Source organism: Cupressus sempervirens, chromosome 2 (genome assembly GCF_028749045.1).
Source record: "Cupressus sempervirens isolate cs-2001-9-10 chromosome 2, ASM2874904v1, whole genome shotgun sequence".
Lineage (NCBI taxonomy): Eukaryota > Viridiplantae > Streptophyta > Pinopsida > Cupressales > Cupressaceae > Cupressus > Cupressus sempervirens.
Genome location: NC_143119.1, coordinates 101,181,157 through 101,203,757, shown reverse-complemented (window position 1 = coordinate 101,203,757; position 22,601 = coordinate 101,181,157).

Genomic DNA, 22,601 nt, shown 5'->3' with positions numbered 1-22,601 from the left:
AACCTAGACATTCCTTAGATGTCCCATAAGTATTGTTAATCTTCAACTTCACACTATTGTTTGGGGAATTTCCAATCCTCCTTGTGGCTTTGATAAAAATCTTTCTAATTGTACAAACTATTTTCAATAGCTAATGGTGCATATAGAGAAGCATATCTCAAATGACTCATATGATGCTTATATTGTTGGAATCTATTTCATTGATGTTAACTTTGAGTCTTAGGTGGAAGCTTTATACATTTCTGTAAATATATAAGTTTTCATTTTCTTGACCAAATTATTTAACTAATATTTTATTGTATTCTTTTGGTACATTTTTTTAAAATTCAGTTTAACATAAGAATCATCATTGGAAAAAATATAGGTTCATGTATATCTATTATTTTTCAGAGATATTAATTTATGCTTGGACGTAATATATTTAGAATTGTATAAAAAAGTAGAATACAAAGAAAGCTAGTTTTGTGGACTTTTAGAAATATTTTGTTTTTACAATTGAATTAATGCTCTAGCAACTTTTCTCAGTATGAATATTTAATTTTTGAGAAACATTTATATGTGCATTCCATATTTGTACGGTAGTATAATGCTCCTATTGTTGTCTTAAGTCTTGTATGTTTTTAATTTGTCATAATATGGAGATCTTGTTTTTTTTTTCTTTAAACAATTCCATTAAGATAATTTTAACATTGTAACTAATTTGGTTAAAGTAGTGTCAATTTGGAGGCAGTGCTATCATATGATAATTAAAATATAAGGGTGTATATGGAAAATGATTAAAGTAGTGAACAATTGCTAAAATCATTACACTTGGAAGAAAAGTATACTAATTTTTAAAAAAATTATGGTTGATGTACAGGAAGTCATAGAAGAGACATAAAATAAAGAAGACTTTCTAATTTACCAATTACAGTGTATTATTACATGTTGTACATATCAAGATGAAATATCAAAATCAACCTTGCAACATTGATGAAGAGCTTAGAAAGTAAGGATTATCTAGATTGCAAGAGTTCAAATACAATGTTGGTGAGTGCTTATTTGACTCTGTTGTATTTCTACTTGATTTCACCAAAACTTCAACTCAACTGCACAATGGCAAAATAGATTACTTCTGCAAATGTCTTGAAAAACAAGATCCAGAAGCACTTTCCACATATAGTCATGAATTGCATCCTCTTACTATAGAAGAACTCCATAATGTGAACAATGTCAACACTTGTTTGAGGAGAATGCATCTCCTTGCACAAGAAAGAAACACAAGAAATGAAAATAGCTTATGGGGAGACATATTTTGTATACACTAGATGTCAAAGTGGTTAAATATTTGTATTTGTGTTCTCTCATTGATAACAGGCAAGAAATACCTTGACTTCAATCAAAGTTTGAGTGAATATTGATACTGTTTACTCTTTCATGATTCAAATCCACAAAATGGATATTTTGAACCTTTGATTGAAATGCAAAGATTGAAACACATTCGCCATACTCTAAAATTGCACAGCCTAAAAATAATAATAAGGGAAAACAAACAAGGTGTACAAAATGCACTACATAAACAAGAAGAACTACGAGAATATTGTCATCAGAACAATAGAGAAAGTGACCTAAATAGTTCTCAAAAAAGTTGTTTGACAAGTTTGAGGCTGATCAAAAATACATCCAAAAAGAAGCAATATTAACAAATATAATGAAAAATTAGCTATAAATACTTTTAGTGATTATGAGAATAAGGGAAAGCTCAACATGTATCAATAAAAATAAAAACTTGAAAAGAAAAAGAGAAAAAGAATCCAAACACAAATGACAACCACAGTAAGATATGAACTTGCAATATAGGACACACCAGAACATTCTTGTCAAGTTTGTCAGACTTTACAATTCAGGAAAGATATGAGATATCCAACAAATGAAATGAAAGATGTATATGCAATCCTGAGAAAATGTAAATGGCCATCTGACACTTCAAACATATGCAATTTATGTTTCAAAGCTCTAAAAAAATCTACTCTCCCAAAATTTGTAACCCCTCAAAACATTTCTAGAAACAAACCTTTGTGCCATGTAACAATGCTTACTAAATTAAAGGAAAGGCTTGTATCTTTGAGAATTGTCTTTGTAAAAATATGGGAACTTGGACATAGAAGGCCGCAAATGAACTTAACAAGGTCTATAATAAATGTCCTTGCAAATCTTAACATTGTCCAAAAAGAACTTCCTCAAACAATAGATAACACATCAACTGTTGTAGTTTCTCTAAAGAGACGTCTTCAATATAAGAATGTTTTTCAAAAAGGAATGGTTTGACCTAATATTATAATGCAAACTCTATATGAATCGATGGGAACATCATTGTATAAAGAAAAAAATGTGAGAATAAATGAATCATGGTTACAATTACATGATATAGAACAAGAACCTCAATCAATGAGTGACAATACTTCAAGTGACGCTGACTCAAATAGTGATAGAGACAATGAAAACCATACAGACACATTGATACATGGATTTACATATGCTAGAAGCATGCACAACATGAGTGACAAAATCATTGATTTAGCACCTACATAAGAATTTTATCTAATAGGAATTTTCAAAGGTAAACATTCTGAGGAAATAAATTTTCCAAACTTATTCTTTGAAGAACCTCATAGTAGTCATACCTTTGAAAAATTAAGTTATCAAAAATTTTCACAATGGGAGCTTCTAAATTCAAGTCATGTATTTGCACTACACATGACAAAACTATTTTTCAAAAAAATTAAAATACTCCACCAATTCCTCTCAACAATGTCAGTAAGAATTAGAAAAGGTCAAATAAAAGGTACAAAATTGGTTGCCAAAGATGTCAAGAACAAACTGAACATGGAAAAGATTTTGAAATCAGACATTGGCTATGTAGTTTTCAAGAGAATTAGAATATCTCCAGACTATTCCCAAATGTTAAAGAAAAATATTTTTGCTATGATACGACAATTAGGTCCTCCCACTTTTTTCCTCACTTTTACAAGTGTTGAGAAAAATTGAGAATCATTACGAAACACTTTACTTAGATTCTACCAAAAAAATTGACAATGAAACAGACAATACTAAAAGAAATACCTACAGTAATTGTGACATAGACACCCTTGTATGCAAAGACCCTATCACATGTGCACGACACTACAGACACAGAGTACAACAACTACGAAAACTAATTTTCAATTTTTGGCAAAATTAATGACTTTTTCTCAATCACTAAATTTTAAAATAGTGGAAATGAACATGACCATATTTTGATTTGGGTTGAGAATGCCCTGATTTGTGACAGAAAAAAGAACAACAAAATAGACAAATTCATTGACAATTACATAAGCTATTGTGTGGGCCACTTAGAGCCATCTTCAGAAAAATTAGATAGCCATCATCACACAAAACATTATAAGGAGACATCAAAAAAATGTCGATACAACTTACCAATACCTCTGTTTCCAGAAATAATGATATTAGATCCTTTATTGGAAAAAATAGAATCATTGTTAATAAAAAAAAAAGATGTTTTCTTAATTTTAGAAAAAGATAACTATGATAGTTCATGGACATATGAGATTTTTTCGAAAAACTACAGTTAACAAACTCTGAATACATCAACTCAATAAGATGTACGTTAGACCGGCCTACTCTATTTCTAAGAAGAAGATCTTGTGAAATATGGAATAATTGTTTTTCACAAGCAATGCCTAAGTTATCGAAAGCAAACATGGATGCACAATTTATACTTAACGCATATGCTGCAGCTATTTATTGTAGTTCATATTTGGCAAAAGTTGACAAATCAATGACAAATGCATCAAAAAAATAATATAGATGCAGTTCACATGATAATAAAACTTGGAAATGCTTTACTAAACTTACAATAAATGTCAACACAACAAGTAGCACATCTAGTGCTCCCAATGCCACTTAATCAAAGTTCACAAAAATGTACATTTATTGATACAAGAGATGATCAAGAGAGAGTCTTTGTTCTTAAATCTATAAAATAATTGAACAATGAGGCAGATGATTCTAAAAATGTGATGGAAAAATTAGTTATAGATTATTATGTTCAACGTTCAAAATCTCTAAAGCATATATGTTGTGTTGCATTCGTCTCACAATATCACAAAACCAAACATGCAACTAGTAAGAAAATAAAGACAAATATTATACATTACATAAATTACAAAAAGCATACTAATCCAATTAACTACTATAGAGAACAACTTCTCCTATATGTCCCATTTATGGTAAATGTTGACACACTCCTACATAACTTTTAAACTTGGCAATTTGCATATGAGCACCATGAGGAAATAGTTGGAAAAAAATACCCATATTGCATATTGTAAGACCAATACTGCAAATTACATCAAATAAAAATATAACCATAAGGAAAAAATTCCCCATACAACTCGCTTGTGCTCATACCATTCATCAATCCCAAGGCCTTACAATGGAAGTACTAGATTTTGATCCAATAGGAGTAAGACAACATGGTCTAGCATATACAACCCTGTCATGAACATGAAAAATTGACAATTTATACTTGGTCAAGCCTCCTATGCCAAAAAAATTCAAAGTGAAGAAGACCATTATTCTAAAAATGGAATGACTACAGATAACTTCATCATGAAAGCTTGACTATAACAAAATATGTTTAACATCATCATCACACTTGACCTTATGCACACTAAACACTTGTGGATACCATCCACATATATATATGAGCTAACCAATGACTACTATATAGTATCTTCAAATATTATATGCTTGCGAGAACTTAACACAAAAGAGAAAGAATCAGTCTATTTCAACAACTTGTACATCCAATTCTCAATTACTGGTATCCATTGTTTAATGACTTTGACAAAGAAAACTATAACTGCTACCAAAATTGACCACCACATCTCCACAATATAGAAACCCTAATAGTGAGGACAAAAATAGCAAACAAAGAAATAAATATAACTAATGTTTATGCAAGGCCACACACTTACTTAGATGATATAAAACAGGCTCTAGATAATGTAGTCAAAAGCATAGAACCATATAAGATATTGTACATAGTAGGAGATTTCAACATCAATATGCAAACAAAAAATAGTAGAAGCAAAGGATTGACATCCTACATGCACAACCATAACCTCAAACTCCTACTAAATACTACACATAGTACTAACTGTTCACTTATTGGCCATATATGGCCTAATCTGAATTCAAACATATGGAATATTTTCAAATCAGAAGCATATTGGACCAACCACTATTCAACTTTACTCACAATCCACCCAACATTTGTAACCAACCTACTATAAACAACAATGCATTCAAAAGAAACATGTAAATCAATTGCAATTTGATCAAACATCTATAGTAATTCTATTTAACAAGCACAATATTAAAAACATATAAATACAATTCTGAAAGAATTATCCTATCCATGCAAATTATTGACTACAAAACTATACCTATTCAATCATGGTTTTGTAGTTTGTAGGGTATAGTGGAAGTCACCAATATGCAAAAAAATGACACAACCACTACCCAAGTCAGAGTGGAAGTAGCTAAAAGAATTGGAAAAAACACAATGGTGAAACAAGATTAGAATGCAAAAAGGTATTAAAAAATTTTATAAGAATTAAGCACATACTATTTTTACAAAACAAACAATACTTGATAGAAACACATTGGCAATACACAGGTCAAAGGTAAAAACAACTGGTACTATTTCAATTGAAGAACTTAATGAAAGAAAAATTGGCAAGATCTTTGAAGGGGGTGTATTAGTTGTGTACAAATACATCCTTGACAAGATCAACAAGACCCATGAGGTGCTATGTGTTGATGTCATAGATAGCAAGGTAGAAATGATAGTAACAGTTAATGTGAAGGATAATATCATCCAGCAATATGAAGATAAACTAATTGTAGAAATGGGCATATACATTTCTAATTTTTAATTGGAGCCAAAATCTTATTACAACCATGAGGATTGTGGCTACATAATTGTGGTGAAAGAGACCACCACCATTGAAACAATTCCTTGGATTTACATGGAATACAACTCCATTCCAAGTAGTACAATTTTTCAGATAGAATAACAAGTAGGAAAGGTTAACTATTGAGAGAGGGTGGGTGGGGGGGGGTGGGGTGTGAATCAGTAATTAAAACATGAACCCATAAAAATTTTCACCACTCATCCATCTCATGTACTCAATAGATAAACTAGAATCACTAATACATTTGGTATCGATTTGCGATGGCTAGGTGTCGCAATTATGACTGTAATGTGTCGCCACTACAACAGTAATAGATGTCATTATTTTTTAGTCACAAATTACAACGTCTATCCTATGTCGTCATAATTATGATGCCTATCTGTCTCTATGAAACCACTTTATTGTGACATGAACCCCATCGCAATGCTTGTTGCAGACGTCGCAATTGCGACGTCTGCCACAAGCATTGCAACGGGGTCATAGTGGTGATGACGCCAGCTGTCATTTCCATGCTTGTTGCGGACGTCACAATGGTGGTGACACCAACAGCCATCACAATGGTTGTCGCCGACGTCGCAATTGTGACATCTGTCACAAGCATTATGACGGGGTCGCTGTGGTGGCGATGCCAACTGTCGTCACTATGGTGGTGATGCCAATTTCCATTACTGCCACAGCGACCCCGTCGCAATGCCAGTTCATCGTGAAAACCAGGTATAGAGCAATTGTATTTGTACAAAGATAACCTACCATTCATCTAAGACATAACCAACATGGTTTACATGTTTGTCTGTAGTTCTGCTACTTTTTACCAAGTCATCATCAATACTATCCCAACATAGAACTGCACAATAGCCACAGTAAACCATCGTCAAAAAAGATTAAATACCCAACACATAAACAGAGGATGAACATTGAGCTTAATTGAGCTACATTGCATAGAATAAAATAAAATTGTGATTATACCTGCTGGCCCATGTAATCTAGCATTTAGAAAAGATGGTTCAAAATCTTTTATAGATAGAGCCCCATCTTGTCTGCATGTTTCTCCTCTATCTGTAAAGCTATTATTTGACTGATGGGAAGCAGACAAGTTTTTCTCCATGCTAATATTAGAGTCTTGCTCAACATCATAATATTGTCTAGCTTTAATTAAACCAAGTCCGTCAGGAACTTCTCTTTGTTTCTTTAGCTTAATACCATTTCCACTAGAAAGCTGCCTGTTTACAAGGGGCATCGGAGTATCACAAAATTTAGCAATGTTACACCCATTATGAACCACACTAGCTATAATTTCTAATGTCTCAGTTTGTTGCATAGAAACACAGAGAGCAAACAAGTTTTTCTCTGTGCTAATGTTAGAGTCTTGCTCAACATCAAAATATTGTCTAGCTTTACTTAAATCAAGTCTGCCAGGAACTTCTCTTTGTTTCTTTAGCTTAGTACCATTTCCACTAGAAAGCTACCTATTTACAAGAGGCATTGGAGTATCACAAAATTTAGCAATGTTACACCCATTCTGAACCACACCAGCTGTAATTTCAAATGTCTTGGTTTGCTGCACAGAAACACAACCATTTATTTTGTTTGACAGACCCTTTCCATGGGATTGTTGTGGATACTTAGAAGCGACTAAACATGCAAAACTTTTTGCAGCTGGATACTCTTTTCCAGAAGGCATTTTTGCATAGCATTTCTACTTAAGAAAAATGTCAGCCTTCTTAAGCTGTAACTTCGTGCATTTCTTCCTTTCATTGGATCATTTCTTCCTCAAAATATGCATTGCTCTTAGAAGAAAACATAATGAATAGTACACATAGTTTATGAATATATTGTAAATATAGAAGAACATAACTTACCTTGATGAAAGTATGCCAATCATGCGTTTTGAGCCCTGGCCCAAATTCTTTTTTTTATTTATATGAGATTGTTTATGTTCGCAGCAAATCCTATGGGAAATCAAATTTTTCGTATGATTTCTTTTATGGCATCACTTTGCTGCTTCGTTAATAACCAAGGAAAGGCACTTATATTAATATGATCTCTGTTGCTATTTGAGTGAATGAAATTCTTCAATGCATGATTGGATTCATGAATGTCATTACAAATTTTGACATTTTTTCTTTGTCACGCCTTCCATCCAATATTTTCCATAATGTCTCTGTTATATTCTTTCCAATATGCATAGTATCAAACAAATGCACAATTTGTAAGTGCTCGTAGTAGGGCAACCTGCTAAATTGTCTGGTATAGCTTTTTAGTCCCTTTGGAAGGTTGTCAGTACTGCCTTGATGACCTTCATGATCATCAATTACACAATTAGTAAACAAAAATCACAATAGAAATATATAAATTATAAACATAAACCATTAGGTGGAATGACATTACCTCAATGATTAATTCTATTATATTCCAACTTCCATAGGCGAGGTGTCATTCTTCCTGGCTTTGATGTAGTCTCTTCTTTCCCATTGAAAAGATGTTTTTCCATACTTTGATACTTATGATTCCTATGGAGGAAGTGTCTACACTCATCAAACACCTGCTTTCCTAAACTTTTTGAATGACGAGATTTCATATTTGGACCACAAACTGGACATGCAAATTTTCCCTTTGTTTGAAGACCTACAAGATAATGATATAATTGGATAATTAAATATGTTGAATTTTATAATTAGAATTATCGTGTGCAACTTGAATTCACTATAACATACCACAAAAATGTGTTAGCCCTGGGGCATAATGTATTGTCCATGCAAGTATTGCATGGAATTGAATTTGTCTTTGTCCTATTGGTCTAGACACGTCATACATAGTGACACCGTTCCATAACTCCACCAACTCGTCGATAAGAGGCTCAATATATACATTCATATCTTTAACTTGATATTTACCTACTTGAATGAACAGTAACATTACATAATTATTGTGACTGTTTTATTGCAAGATTTGTAAGTACATGTAAATTAATAACTATCAAATGATAAGATACCTGGAACAATCATTGCGAACATAATGTGCTCCCTCTTTATTAACATCCACGGAGGAATGTTATTGTTGATAATAAAAACAAGCCACACCGAGTAAACAGATCTCATCTCTCCAAATGGATTGACACCATCCGCTGCCCATGAAAGCCTGAGATTATGAGGTTCTTCTTTGAAGTGTTGCCACTTTTCCTCTATGTGCATAAATGTTGAACCATCCACAAGGATTTGAAAAATGTCATCTCGACTTCTATTGTGTGCATGATAATCCATAAATTGAGCCAAGCTACTACACCTGAATAATTGTCGCATCCATGGAATAATGGGGATGTAATGAAGAACCTTTTGAGGCACCTTTTTTGTTAGTCGATCTATTTGATATCTACTTGTATGACATACAGGGCATTGTGTTGCAAATTAATGTTCTTTATAATATATAATATGATCATTGGGACAAGCATGTATTGCTTCATACTCCATTCCAATATCTTTCATAACAGTAGATAATTCTTGATATGAGTGAGGTAGAATATTTGATGGTGGTAACAGAAACTTGCCTATCAATCTACAGCTAAAAATATAAGTTGTTAATATAAACAATATTAGTGGTACATTATTCACCCTTTGTTAACTATAAAGACATATATGACATACCTTAACATACGTGACATTTTTATGTTGGATAAACCATTCATAACCTTCAAGTTCAACAACAACAATACAACAGAGAGAAGAGTTGTTTGGGAGTCTTTGTATAGGGGCTCGTATGCCTTCTCAAGTAGAGGTACATCAAGGCTATCATCATCATCATGATTAGATATGCTTGGACTAAATGTGTCATGGATCAATATACTTCCCTGGGGAGATCAACCTATACAAAATTGATTAACATAAATAAACCATGATCATCAACTAATCATCAAGTGATTTCATATGTATATAAATTGTTAAAATGATATAATGAACAACTTACCAGTGGATGATAGTCATGCCCCCCTTCAATGTGACCATTCTCCCTACAATGTCTCTTAACTGTTTTGATTACCAGTCTTCTACGGTTTAAGCCCTTACAAATTTTGCAAGGACAATGACGTTTTCCATCACCTTTTCTTTTCAAGTTAGACCACAATCTATCGATTGTCTCCCTATTTTGTTCTTCACTTATATTATCTGACATGATCGTTCTTCGCAGGAAGCAAAAATTGGGCTATTAAAACTTCGGTCTACAACTTTCACAAACTAAGCAAAACTGTTGAAAGTAGACAAATCTTCTTAGACCTAGCTAAATACTTTAATATTTTAAAAATAATTTCTTTGACTTTATTTTCAACCCAATCACCTTTTATAACATTCAGTCAATTGGTCTAGGCAAATTTGTGGATAAGATTATTTGTAAAACTTTGACCAACCACCTAAAGGTCTTATTTCAAGAGACCTTACAACATTAAGCCACTAAAAGAAATTTCAAAACATATAAGCTAAAAGTCTAGTTAAAATATACATTAGATTAAAAAATATACAATTTTCATACCCGAGCGTGTGGCTATAACTCGTGCAACGGCCTTCTTGCTTAGTTGCAGAAGCTCTCTAGTAATCAAATTATACAAGCTACAAGGCCTAACAGCAATTTCAAAACATATAAGCTACAAGGAAAGACATATTACATGACATGGCAAAAGGAACAAAATTTACAAGCTTTAGCAAGACATATTAAATGACATCATAGTGCTAGAGAGATCACAATTATATGAGTCAAACATAGTCATGAAAACACATAAATTATCTGGTTATTGATTTGTTGACATATTGTTGTTGATAATGCTTTGTTATTATCTAGTTCGAAGATTTGATATATACTCATTGTTGCTATTTAAATGTTATTTAAATGCATATATTTAATTACATTGTTATTATGATGGTTTAAATGGTGATCAAATATGAAAGGGTTAATGTCCTAACACTTGAATATATAAGAATGATTATGCCGTCCAAATGCCCATTTATTGGTTTCAATTTTTGGATTATTTGCATAGGCACTTTGGCTATTTTATATGTATTTATTATTTAATGTCCACTTCCAAGTGATCTTTAGCAAAGAAGAAATATCTAGCCTTTTCCATTCCCTAAGGCTAGAAAAGTGATTGAATAGTAAGGGAATGAGTGAATAATAAAATATTAGCCCAAAAAGCTAAACTCTATTTGCAATGTATTTAATTTAGCCAATAGGCTATTTGTGAAAGCTTTCCTCCCGAAATTTAAATAGTTGACAGAAAAGTTGTCAGTATGCCAAAAATTTCTCAATTTTAAAATTTTTTGGTTGCTAAATCGATTAAATTTAATGCATGGTTAAACTTGATAAGTCTTTTGTCTACTACATGCAGTATTAATATTATAATTAATACTATAATTTTTCTCTGTGTAGACAAGAGTCCACCATAAGATGACCAAAGTTCTCCTATCGACGAACTCATTGCATGCACAAAAGCATGCAACTACTAGTTATTCATTATGTCTAATGATGAGGCCACAGTAATTAATAAATATGTAATTGAACCTTGGGAATTATGCCTAGTTGCCATTCTGAATAATCTAGAAGAATTTAAACTTTTTGGAAGGGATGGGGTTATTATAAGAAATGTTGATGCCTTAAAAGACTTATTCATTGATCATTAATGTTATTTTCTCTTCACCAATAATTGAGTTCTCTGCAATTTTCAGTCTATCACAGAACGAAACCCGTGTGAGCTGCAAAATTTAAAGGGCAATGAATTATGCCAGGAGAGACCCAGACAGCCTTCCCAAGGTGAAAGTCTAAATTTTATAGAAGGGTTTAAGGCTATCTGCTAATTGTTGGAGTCTTCCTAAAGGTAAGTGTTGCACCCTTAATCTGCCATATTATTCACAATGCAACCCAAAATCAGTTTGTTTTCTGACAGCAATGATTCACAACACCATCAGCCCTTAACAACAATCACCTTCATCAGGGTGTGCTGATATAAACAAAGATTTTATGAACTGAGAATTTAATTGTTACTAGATGCCTATTTGTATTAGTGCTTAAGGAAGAAGTTGGATTTAATTAGCATTTATATTGAAACAAAATCTTCATTATCTATGATAAGAAATTAATTTCCAGTTGCCTGTAGCTAAATCATTGGTTAAAAATTGTTTAATTGGTGAGCAGCTACACTTAATGTGTGTCGTAGTGATGGCAAGTACCTAACATCAACTCCAACTAGCTTCACAAGTCTACTTATGTCTATATCCCCGACAATGGTTAGAGGAGATAGTCACATTGGCCCTTCATAATCTATAGCTATTATCATTTCTGTTTGGGTCAATGTATCTTTGTTTAACTAATTGCACCTCTGATTACTGTATATAGCTAAAGTCCAAATTAGTTTTATTAATTTCTAAAACTAGTTTTAGGCCATGAATGGCATTTTTATTAACACTGGATTTTTTGCATTGTGATATGTTATCCCCAATTGGAGCATTGGGTATAATTGTTGTGGAATTTTCATTTCAGGTGCATTGGGTTATGAACTCTTGGTATAGAGGTCAATTAAGTGTGCATATGTGCATGATTGGACATTTGTCATTTTGAGGTTATAGTCTTTGTGGTAATACACTTACACTTTACATGTGCTATTATATGGCTATGTGATGTGAAATGTACCTTGGATCACTTAGGGATTCATACTCTTGGCTAAGAGGCCAACTGAGTATGCTTTTTGCACATTGCCTTTGCTTGTAAAAGGGGATCTATGTGATGTTGTGGATATTGTGATTTGATATATTAATATATTGGGATATTTCTTGGTAATGTGAGATCTTATTGAGATCCACCCTCTTGGCATGTAATGGAGTCATGTTATTATATTGTGTGATCATCTTGGGACCTGCACTCTTGGTGAAGACCAATCAAGTCTTTTGAGTTTATATTGTTACCTTCTCTAAAAAATTTAAGCCATAGGATTAGGTGCTTTGACTAGGTATGGAAAATAAAATAATAGAATCCATGAGCACGTTAGCACTTTCACAAGGCTATGATGACTTGTGAGGGTAGTTGTACAATTGAATCTATGAGCATGTTGTGGGCAGTTTCTCTAGGCTGTGGGTGACTTGTGAGGACAATACGCATAATAGAATCCCCAAGCATGCCATACGTTCTTTTACAAGGCTATGGGTGACTTCTGAGGGCAGTATGCATAATAGAATCCCCGAGCACACCATAAGCGGTTTCTCAAGGCTATGGCTGAATTGTGAGGGTAGTTTCACAATTAAATCCCCAAGAATACCAAGAGTGCTACCTCAAGGAAATGGGTGACTTGTGAGGGTAGTTTCACAATTAAATCCATGAGCATAATACCATGAGCACTTCCTCAAGGTAATGGGTGACTTGTGAGGATAGTTGACACATGTATGGGCATGTGATGACATTCCCTATGCACTATACTCAACCATCGTAGTCCTAGTAGTATGAATAGCACCTCTTGGGTATTGGTTGTTGGGTGATGCGATGCACTCCCCTACCCACAGGTGGTTAATTATGTGGTGTTCCATGTTCACTAACAGTCATGGCTTTTGGTGCAACAACAAATGGGCCCTACAATTGGTATCAAAGCCTGGTTTTGGCCTGGTCATGGGTTCAAATCTCCCCGGTGCCTTCCCGACCCGCGTAAGCACCTGGTATGCGCGTCGAGGGGGAGATTGTTGGGTGATGCGACACGCTCCCCTACCCATAGGTGGTTGATTATGTGGTGTTCCATGTTCACTAACAGTCATGGCTTTTGGTGCAACGGCAAATGGGCCCTACATTGGTTGATTGAGGGTGTTTAGATATTGCATTGTGGCCATTGCTTCATGTTGTGTTGCTCCATGTTTTCTCTTAAATAATCCTATGATTTATTTGCACTCTATATACATTGATTGGTGTGAGTATGCTTATACCTCCTTGTATGCCTTGTGTTCTTGTTTGGGGCTATGTGACTATCTCCACAAGCATAGTGAGGAGGACGTAAGAGTACCACATGATTGAGTGGTGTGACAAGGCATTGTTGGAGACTGGTGTACAAGTATTAAATTAGATTTAGTGGCACCTACATGAGTTCCTTCTACACCTCTCTCTCTCTCTCTCTCTCTCTCTCTCTCTCTCTCTCTCTCTCTCTCTCTCTCTCTCTCTCTCTCTTCCAATTTTAGTAAGAATCATGCATATATTCATGGATATTATAATGTAGAAAATTGATGTATATTTATGTTATTATACTCAAGTGGTTTGGCCTTGACAATCATGTTATTGGACCCTAACTAAAGAGGATGTTATGTATTCAGCCATATGTTGGAGTTAGCACAGTCTTGGGTGAATATTAACTCAACTTGTGGGCAAGTTTGCTAGATTAATGTCTCCACCAATATTTTGACACATACATTAATCAGTGCCTCCAACTGGTAATTGGCACCTTCATCCCTACTAGTCTGAGAATAGGCCATTTGTGTCAGGAAAAACAATGGAATGTGGGAACAGTTCAGGGTTCCTTGGTTGTAATGCACAAGCACAAAGTGATAGTGATTTTTTGTTCATTTTTATTCATGTTGTTAGCATTGTTGTCCTACTTTAAGTGTGCAATGATGCAATTGCTTTAGCAATTGTAATGAACTCGATTTAGGGGTCCATTGTTTATTTCTGACTTAATCTCTTATTTGTATCCTTGTATTATATTTTCTACAATCCATGCTCTACAATCTCCTCAATATTGTTCTTTCATCATCACCGAAGCTTGTTCCGCATCCTCAACAATGGTGAGCCATGTATTTTGATGTGTAGTTAGGTCTGAATATTTATACACATATTAATGTGTTGTCATTCCATCTCCTTGTAGTATGGTCAATTGTTGACTTAACATTCTCCATGTTCATGAGAGTCTTCCTCTTCTCATATTGGCCATGATTATGTTGATTGAGCCAATAAAATATATCTAATTTTGAGTCTTGAGAATGTTAGCTTTCCCTCTTACACGTGTTATAACACAAGGGATGGGCACAATTTGTTCCAAGAGCACCAATAAAGACAAAATTTTAAAGAGATGGGACGAAGTTGTTCAATAACACTAGAGATGGATTTGTATGAGTTTTAGAGAACAGGTTTGGGAAGAAGGTGAGATTTTCAACAAGCACAAATCTATCAAGTCTTTTGGCAATGAATTTCTTGCCAGATCTTTATTGGTCCAAGAATATTTTCCTTTGATAGGAGGGATTTAACCATGTTTAGATGAATCCATAATATCTACCACTGATTCACCATTTAGATTCTTCACTTGACAACTTCCTTTTTTCCAAAATTTTTTAGAACTATTTAGGCATGTGACAGTTTTAGCATACTTGAAGAGATTCCAACAATATTCTTTTCATAGTTGGTTGCATAAATGTTAACAATGGTAAAGGAGATGTTGACTTCTTAGAGTTTGAGATTGTTCAACGTGTTGAGCATGCTCCTTAGAGTAGGCAGTGAAAAGACTTCTAGAAGCTCTTTTCCTTCAATGATATGTATGAAACTGATTTTCCATGGAACTTAGAATACAAGAGACAAGAGATGGTAGAAGGGTCCATTATTAGATTTTTCTACATAGGGCAAGGAATTAAGGTGTGATATGTTATATTGTCCTCATACTTCCAATGTTCGACATTTATGCAAGTTGATAACTTTAGTAGCCTAAAATTATATTCAACGTCTGACAACATTGGAGATACTATTATTTGGGGAAACATTTTAGTCACATTTTATCGAAGGTAGACTCTTGGAGGCATGATATATTTTTTAAAATGCATTGATGTGAATGGCCATTTGTGAAGAATCAAACCTTAAATGCTGAACACTATAGTGGTTAGCAATAAATTAGGTCCAACAATTATTAGGGCTATTTGGATGGTTTAGAACTTTAGCATCTGCATTATTCATTGATTGCATCTGAGTTTCATTTGATTATATTGATTGGTGTTGATGTCTATATTATGTTCACTCACAAAGGTCTGAATGCACTCCAAAATCCCTCAAGTCTTCATTTCAGCATGCAAAAAGTTCCCAAATGCACCAATGTACCCAGAATTATGACATTTTTCACCATAGGTTCCATCTATCCTCTTAAACAACTTAGAGCTTCATTGATAGTTTGATTTGACCCTACAACTACTAGATTCAATTTGAAGGCTCCAAGAAAATTGTCCTTTATGTGGTTGGCATGAAGTCAAAGAAAAATCGATGCTCATCCATGCCACATTTATTATTGCATGACCCAAAGATTTACATATCATCTCTAGGCCATTGTTTTAGCTTTTTTTTTCTAGGGATTTCATCATCATTGCACAAAATTTAACACACCATCAAGGGTATGGTGAATGTATAAGAGGCTCTTCTAATAGGCAACAAGTGAGATGATAGATTTTCACATGTAGACACTGGTGTTTACAACTATTTGTGCACAAGCACAAAGTGATAGTGATTTTTTGTTCATTTTTGTTCATGTTGTTAGCATTGTTGTCCTAATTTAAGTGTGTAATGATGCAATTGCTTTAACAAAATCCCCTACATGTTTTACGCTTAGTTCCAAGGGTTCCTTGGTGGGGCACTACATAGCTAGTACAACCAAAATACTTTCAAATAGAAACTACTTAGTAACCAGGACAAAAAATTCTTCTAATAGAGAACACTACATAGAACTAGATCTAAGACACTATCATGCATAGAACTGAATGTTATGGTTGTGATCTTCTTTTCAAATCTATGCAGCATAGAGCAGTATACTTATGTGTATAGATGCACTTCCTGTATGTGATCCAAATCTCGTATGTTATCAAGTGTGTCCAATGATGGGGAGAGACCTCTGTGCAAGCAGAAGATCTGCAATGGAACAAAAGAAAAGAAAAGCTTCTTATAATAAGAACAATTTTGTTGTGGTACACAAGGTACCAAAAAAATAGTGTATAATATCTTTTTCTTTACCTAGCTTTCAATAAGGGCTGTCAATGGCAAGTAATCAAAGAGATCTATAAAATACTTCCATACATTTGCATTTCCATATTAGCTCAGACATTCATCATAAAATCCATACCTGAAATTGCAAGAAAACAAAATAATTCTTGAACGCAGTCCAAAAATTAAGATAAATTATAAATAGATTGACAAATTTTGGTCACCTTTCTAATCTCCCCATTCAAATACTAATATTTTTCCTCCCATAATTTAGATATAGCCTCAAATGGCAAACAATGTACGTGTCTGCTTTAAGCATGAGCATGAATGTCTTCTAACCTTAATTCTAATTCCCACTTTACTCCTCATTTCCAATCTAATCATGGCCTTCATAGACACACAAGACAGCATAGCAAAGAATCCCACTTATTGAATATTGCAGTTGCTTAGCATTAGAAAGAAAGCAACTTTTATGACCCTAACACCAACACTCCAAATTTTTGAGGAAACATATTATCTTCTTATATTACATAGACAAAAAGATATGTGTTCCTGAAAATTACTTTTAAGTAAAAAATTATGCAATTCAAATATTGGAGTCAAACATTCAAATTCCTTGAAAATCATGAGACAAGTAGTTATTGCATTGATATCTTACACTTGGGTGATTTGACGGCTCTCATGATTCTCTCATAATATTGTAATTCTATCTCTATAACACACTTTTAAGGCAACCAGCAATGAAACAGTCTCAACGAAATAGTATTCACGATCTGCAACACAAAATGAGAAACAATTTTTAAATTAAGCCTAGATTTGCCTTAGATTATCTGAATTACATATAAAAATTACATATAAAAATTGAAGAGATCAAATGAAATCCGTCCATAATTGATATGTCTGAGAATATTCCATTTAGTATTTGTCTTCCAAAATTTTATATTTTTGTATTCATAATTTACTAAGATCAAACATATTATTTCCAAGATATTAGAGGAAATGGCCAATTCAGAATTCTCTTAAAGAAAATGCAAAACAGTATGAGCAGTTGCAATCCAAAAAAATAAACATAACGTGCCATGAATAGTCAAATTAAAATAACTATTGCTTGGATAGATTTAGAATCTTAATGAACTGAGAACTAAATTCCATTCAAGGACTCAAACGAATCATATTTTGAAAACAAGGGTAAATCTAAAAGCGATGCTGCTTATAACTACAAAACCTTCCTACCGCATTTTAAGACATAACCCTGTAGATAGAAGCTTAAATGTAAAATAAGTACATAAAGAGATGGACAACTTTATCTTCATTTCCTATCCTATAAGTTGATTCCACATCATGCATCACTATGTTCTTGCTCAATGTTAATCTTCTTGCTGAGAAAGATAACCATAATAATGCATTGAAGAAGTACATATATCACTTACTCTTTGTCTGTAGGATATGACCAAGAAGCCTAGATATATCTATTTTTGTGCCACAGGGTAGCTTGTAATCATCTTTAAATTGAGAAGTAAATCTGCACTCAAATTATGTATTATATTAGGATATAAAACTCAATCGAATCTGCAACACAGGAAATTGAATCATGAAAGATCAAATAACACAAGCTCTAAAACCTAGTAGATCAAACTCAAACATCAATAGGGGTTAAGAAAGCTGAACTAATATATGACTTCTAATAAGACTTGTCTATGATTCTTATGAAATAAGAAATAAAATGAGATATATCTGATGCAGATGCTTCATCCAAATTAAACAAGCAATGAATGTGTGAATCTTTGAAGAAAGCATATTACAATCTCTACATGTCAAAAACCTGCTTTTGTTTTGGACCCATTCACCTGCACCCTCAAATCAACACTCATATAGACATTAATCCATAGAAAAAATTGACACATTTCCCTTTTGGTGTGGAGTGACTGGACCATTTATACATAAGCTGAGAAATTTTACTTTTACCTATCGTAATGTTGGGTTATTTTTTAGAAAGGAATAGGCAGCGTGGCACAAAAATTTTCTCACATAATCTATGCACCAATAAGCTGCATGGCACGAAATTCTTCATACATTTTTGTACTCAAATAAGCTACGTGGCTTTAAACTCTTCTCACATTGATGCCTTGCGCGGCACAAAGCCAAAGATCTTTCTTAACAAACAAAGATTCCATCTAATTCGCAAAAGCCCTTAAAACTGCCAATGTCTAGAGATGAGGGGCAAGGATTTCATTGATTATGAAATAATAATAATAATCATTCGAGAAAAAAGGATTCTAAGAGTAATGGGTTTGTTTATTTTGCACCTTGCCATCATCCTCCTCTGAATGTTGCCTTGGCCCTTTTGCTGCAGAGATCCCTGTGTCGATTTCAAATGAGCAACATTTTTTGGTTTTTTTTCCTCTTATATCCTGTTAGCATCACAATTGCAACATTTTCGGGTTATTATTGAAACAAAATCCCAAAAACACATAACATTTTTCACCGTCGCAAATTTTTGTCGCAATTCCACTCCAAATGTATTGGTGTTAGTGTCACAATTGCGACATCATCGGGCTAAAAAAAAATTTAAAATATAGCCAAAAACACATTACATTTGGTTGTCGTCGCAAATTGACATTTCAAATTGACCCCTAATGTATTAGTGAATTTACTTGCAGAGTATAAACATCTAAAACATGTAAACACATAAGAAAATCACACATTTGACAAATGATATGATTACCTAGAAACCCTCCAAATGAGAAGGTAAAACTAGGGTGGGATAACACCCACAATTCTTCACTACTACAGCAATAAAGTGTCACCAATTAACGTTACAATGAGTTGAGCATGAGACATGATCTGCCCTGTTAAAGGCTTACAAGGAGTATTAAGTCCAACTTTATTAGAGGATTTCAACACCCTGTTAGAAGTGTGCCTAGCTAAAGGACTTCAGAACATCCACTTGAAATGTCACCCTATTAAAGGATTTACAACAATCTATTAGGACTACTCCGCTTAGGAGATATAACCAAAATTACCTATTAGGATGTTTTAGCATAGATCTTGTGATTAGCTTTAGTAGCTTGATTAAAGATCAAATTTGTACTATGTCCTTCTTAATCCTCTCTGATCTGATATGTCAATGTTGTTTCCTCTATCCTTTGTTCTTCTCAAACTGATTCTGCAATTCACTCTCTTACACCTTCTAAATCTCCATGCAAAATTCATTGTTCTCTACCTTCAATTTCTTATGCACTCATACATATATTGAAGTTTAGGGTTTCATCCTCGTTAAGAAGACTAGGAGACTTAGGGTTAGGTATGAATCTATGGTTGATATTCATCCATTTTTTTGCTTAATCCTTCCCCTTTTCTGATTGGATGCATGTAATTTCATAGGGAATCCGCATACAGATTCATCCTTATCTTCAAAAGATCATATAATGTATTTAGGTCAGCCAAAAAATGGTTTACATAGTTGTTTGTGCAATTTCAAACAACCATGTCAAATCTATGTTACTCGGCACTTAAGGTTACTGTTGCTCACCACATATTAAAAATTTATCTTTGACTCGACACCTGAACTACTCAGCATCTATTGTTTGCTTAGCACTTGAATCACTTGACATGTATTGTCTACTTAGCACATAAGTGACTTAGCACATGAGTGACTCGGCACTCATTGCAACTTGGCATAGTCTAACTCGGCACATGAGTGACTCGACACTCATTGTAACTCGGCATAGTCTATATTTACATACAACACTTGGCATATATTACAAGTTTGGCGTGAACTTAATAAATGACTTAAGTTTGTTGACACTTAATTGTTAGAACCAATCTGAGATCAAGAATCTCCCCCTTTGACATGAGTGCCAAAAACACTTAACTATACATAAAAAATCTATTCTTCTCGAGTATAATATATTCACAACTCGACATATACAAAACTTCAAAATTTTCAAAATTCTATAATAGACTGTATACCTCAAAATTTATAACTCCCCCTGAGTTAATGTGCTTGTATTAACCAAAAAATCTATTCTCCATTATGAGTAAGTTTGTCTCTTGTTGATACTCTGTAAGTCTATCTCTTGCTAATACTCATTGTCTTCAAATATGCATATACTCTTTATCTGATATGCCATGTTTTTGCTCTTTTGTGTTTGCTGCCTTTGTGGTTCCTCCCCTTGTGGTTTGTTTCTCCCCCTTGCTTATTTATCTCCCTCTTTCTTATTTTTCTCCCTTGCATGTATTTGTCTTACATCCTCCCCCTTTGCATATTATCTCCCCCTTTTTGACACTTATGTCAAAGGGTCTATGCAAAGATGGTGTATTTATCCAAAAAAAATTGTGGACATCCATTATGATTTTTAGAGCAACATCCCAATTATCACACGCAACATCAAGTGACTTGATTTGGATGGCTATCTCTACTACAAGGTGAACTAGTCCATTAGATGTGGAAAGATTGGGATCTTTCTTCATCAATATTTTTGCATATCCAAGTTCTTTGTGGAGTATCTCCATATGAGGGGTTAGGGAGGCTTGAATGTTAAGCAGCTTGGCTCTTATATTAGCCTCTTCTGTTGTTAATATAGCTAGTTGACTTTGTGATTGAAGCAATGAATGGAAATGCTTCTCACTTTGAGCTGGGTTCTGAGGTAGTTGAATACCTGAAACCTTTAAATTTCTCTCTAGACTCAGAATTCTATGGCTAGTTTCATGTGTGAAGATTGTGGAATCACACAGTTTTGTGTATAATGAGAATATGTTCTCAAGTACCTTCTTCACTTCCTCAAATTTTGTAGCCAATATTACTTGTGCTAGTGCTATACCACTAGATATTTTCTCATTGACTTTTCCTTGAAATTTTCTTTCTAACTATTGATGAGGCTAATTATTGCCTCTATTTCATGATAGTTTTTAAACACTTTGTTAATACTGTGTTTCATTTTCATCAAGACATTTATGGATCTATGTTACCTAAACCAATTATTAACCTATGGGTAGATAGTATGTCATCTTTTGCCAATATCATATATATGATGTAGTATTTCATATAATTATCAAAATGTGTGTTCTTATATTTGAATTTAATTTGAAAATGCTTATTTGCAATTATCTTTGCATTATAACTAACTTATTAGCAATGATGTTGAAAGATGATTGGAAGAATTCAAAGATGAGTGCCAATAGCATTCAAGGAGAAAAGAATGTTGAGGTGTAGCCATGGTGAAGGGAAGTCATAATGGTTCCAAATGACACGGCAGCAAGTATGGAGGAGCTATGAAGACTTATTGCATTCTCCGCATTTATTCCTATGACAAGTGGATGTTTAGACTTTATTATTCCCACCTTAAGCCATTATCTCTTCTTCCTGCCTTGAGTTGTTATTTTCCTTCTTTCTCTCCAGCGGATTCATAGCTAGGTTGTTTATTTTTTGTTTTGGAATAAGGAATTAGACCAAGTGTGTTAGTTTAGTCAGAAGAAAAGAGTTTATGAGAACAGACTATTAACTTTTGCAGTGAGTTGTGTTTTTACAGTTCTATGTGTTGTTCCCATGTAATGAATTTCTAAAATGTAATGAAATGGTTTTTAGCTTCTATCATGTATTATTAGTTTAGTTAAAGCCAACCA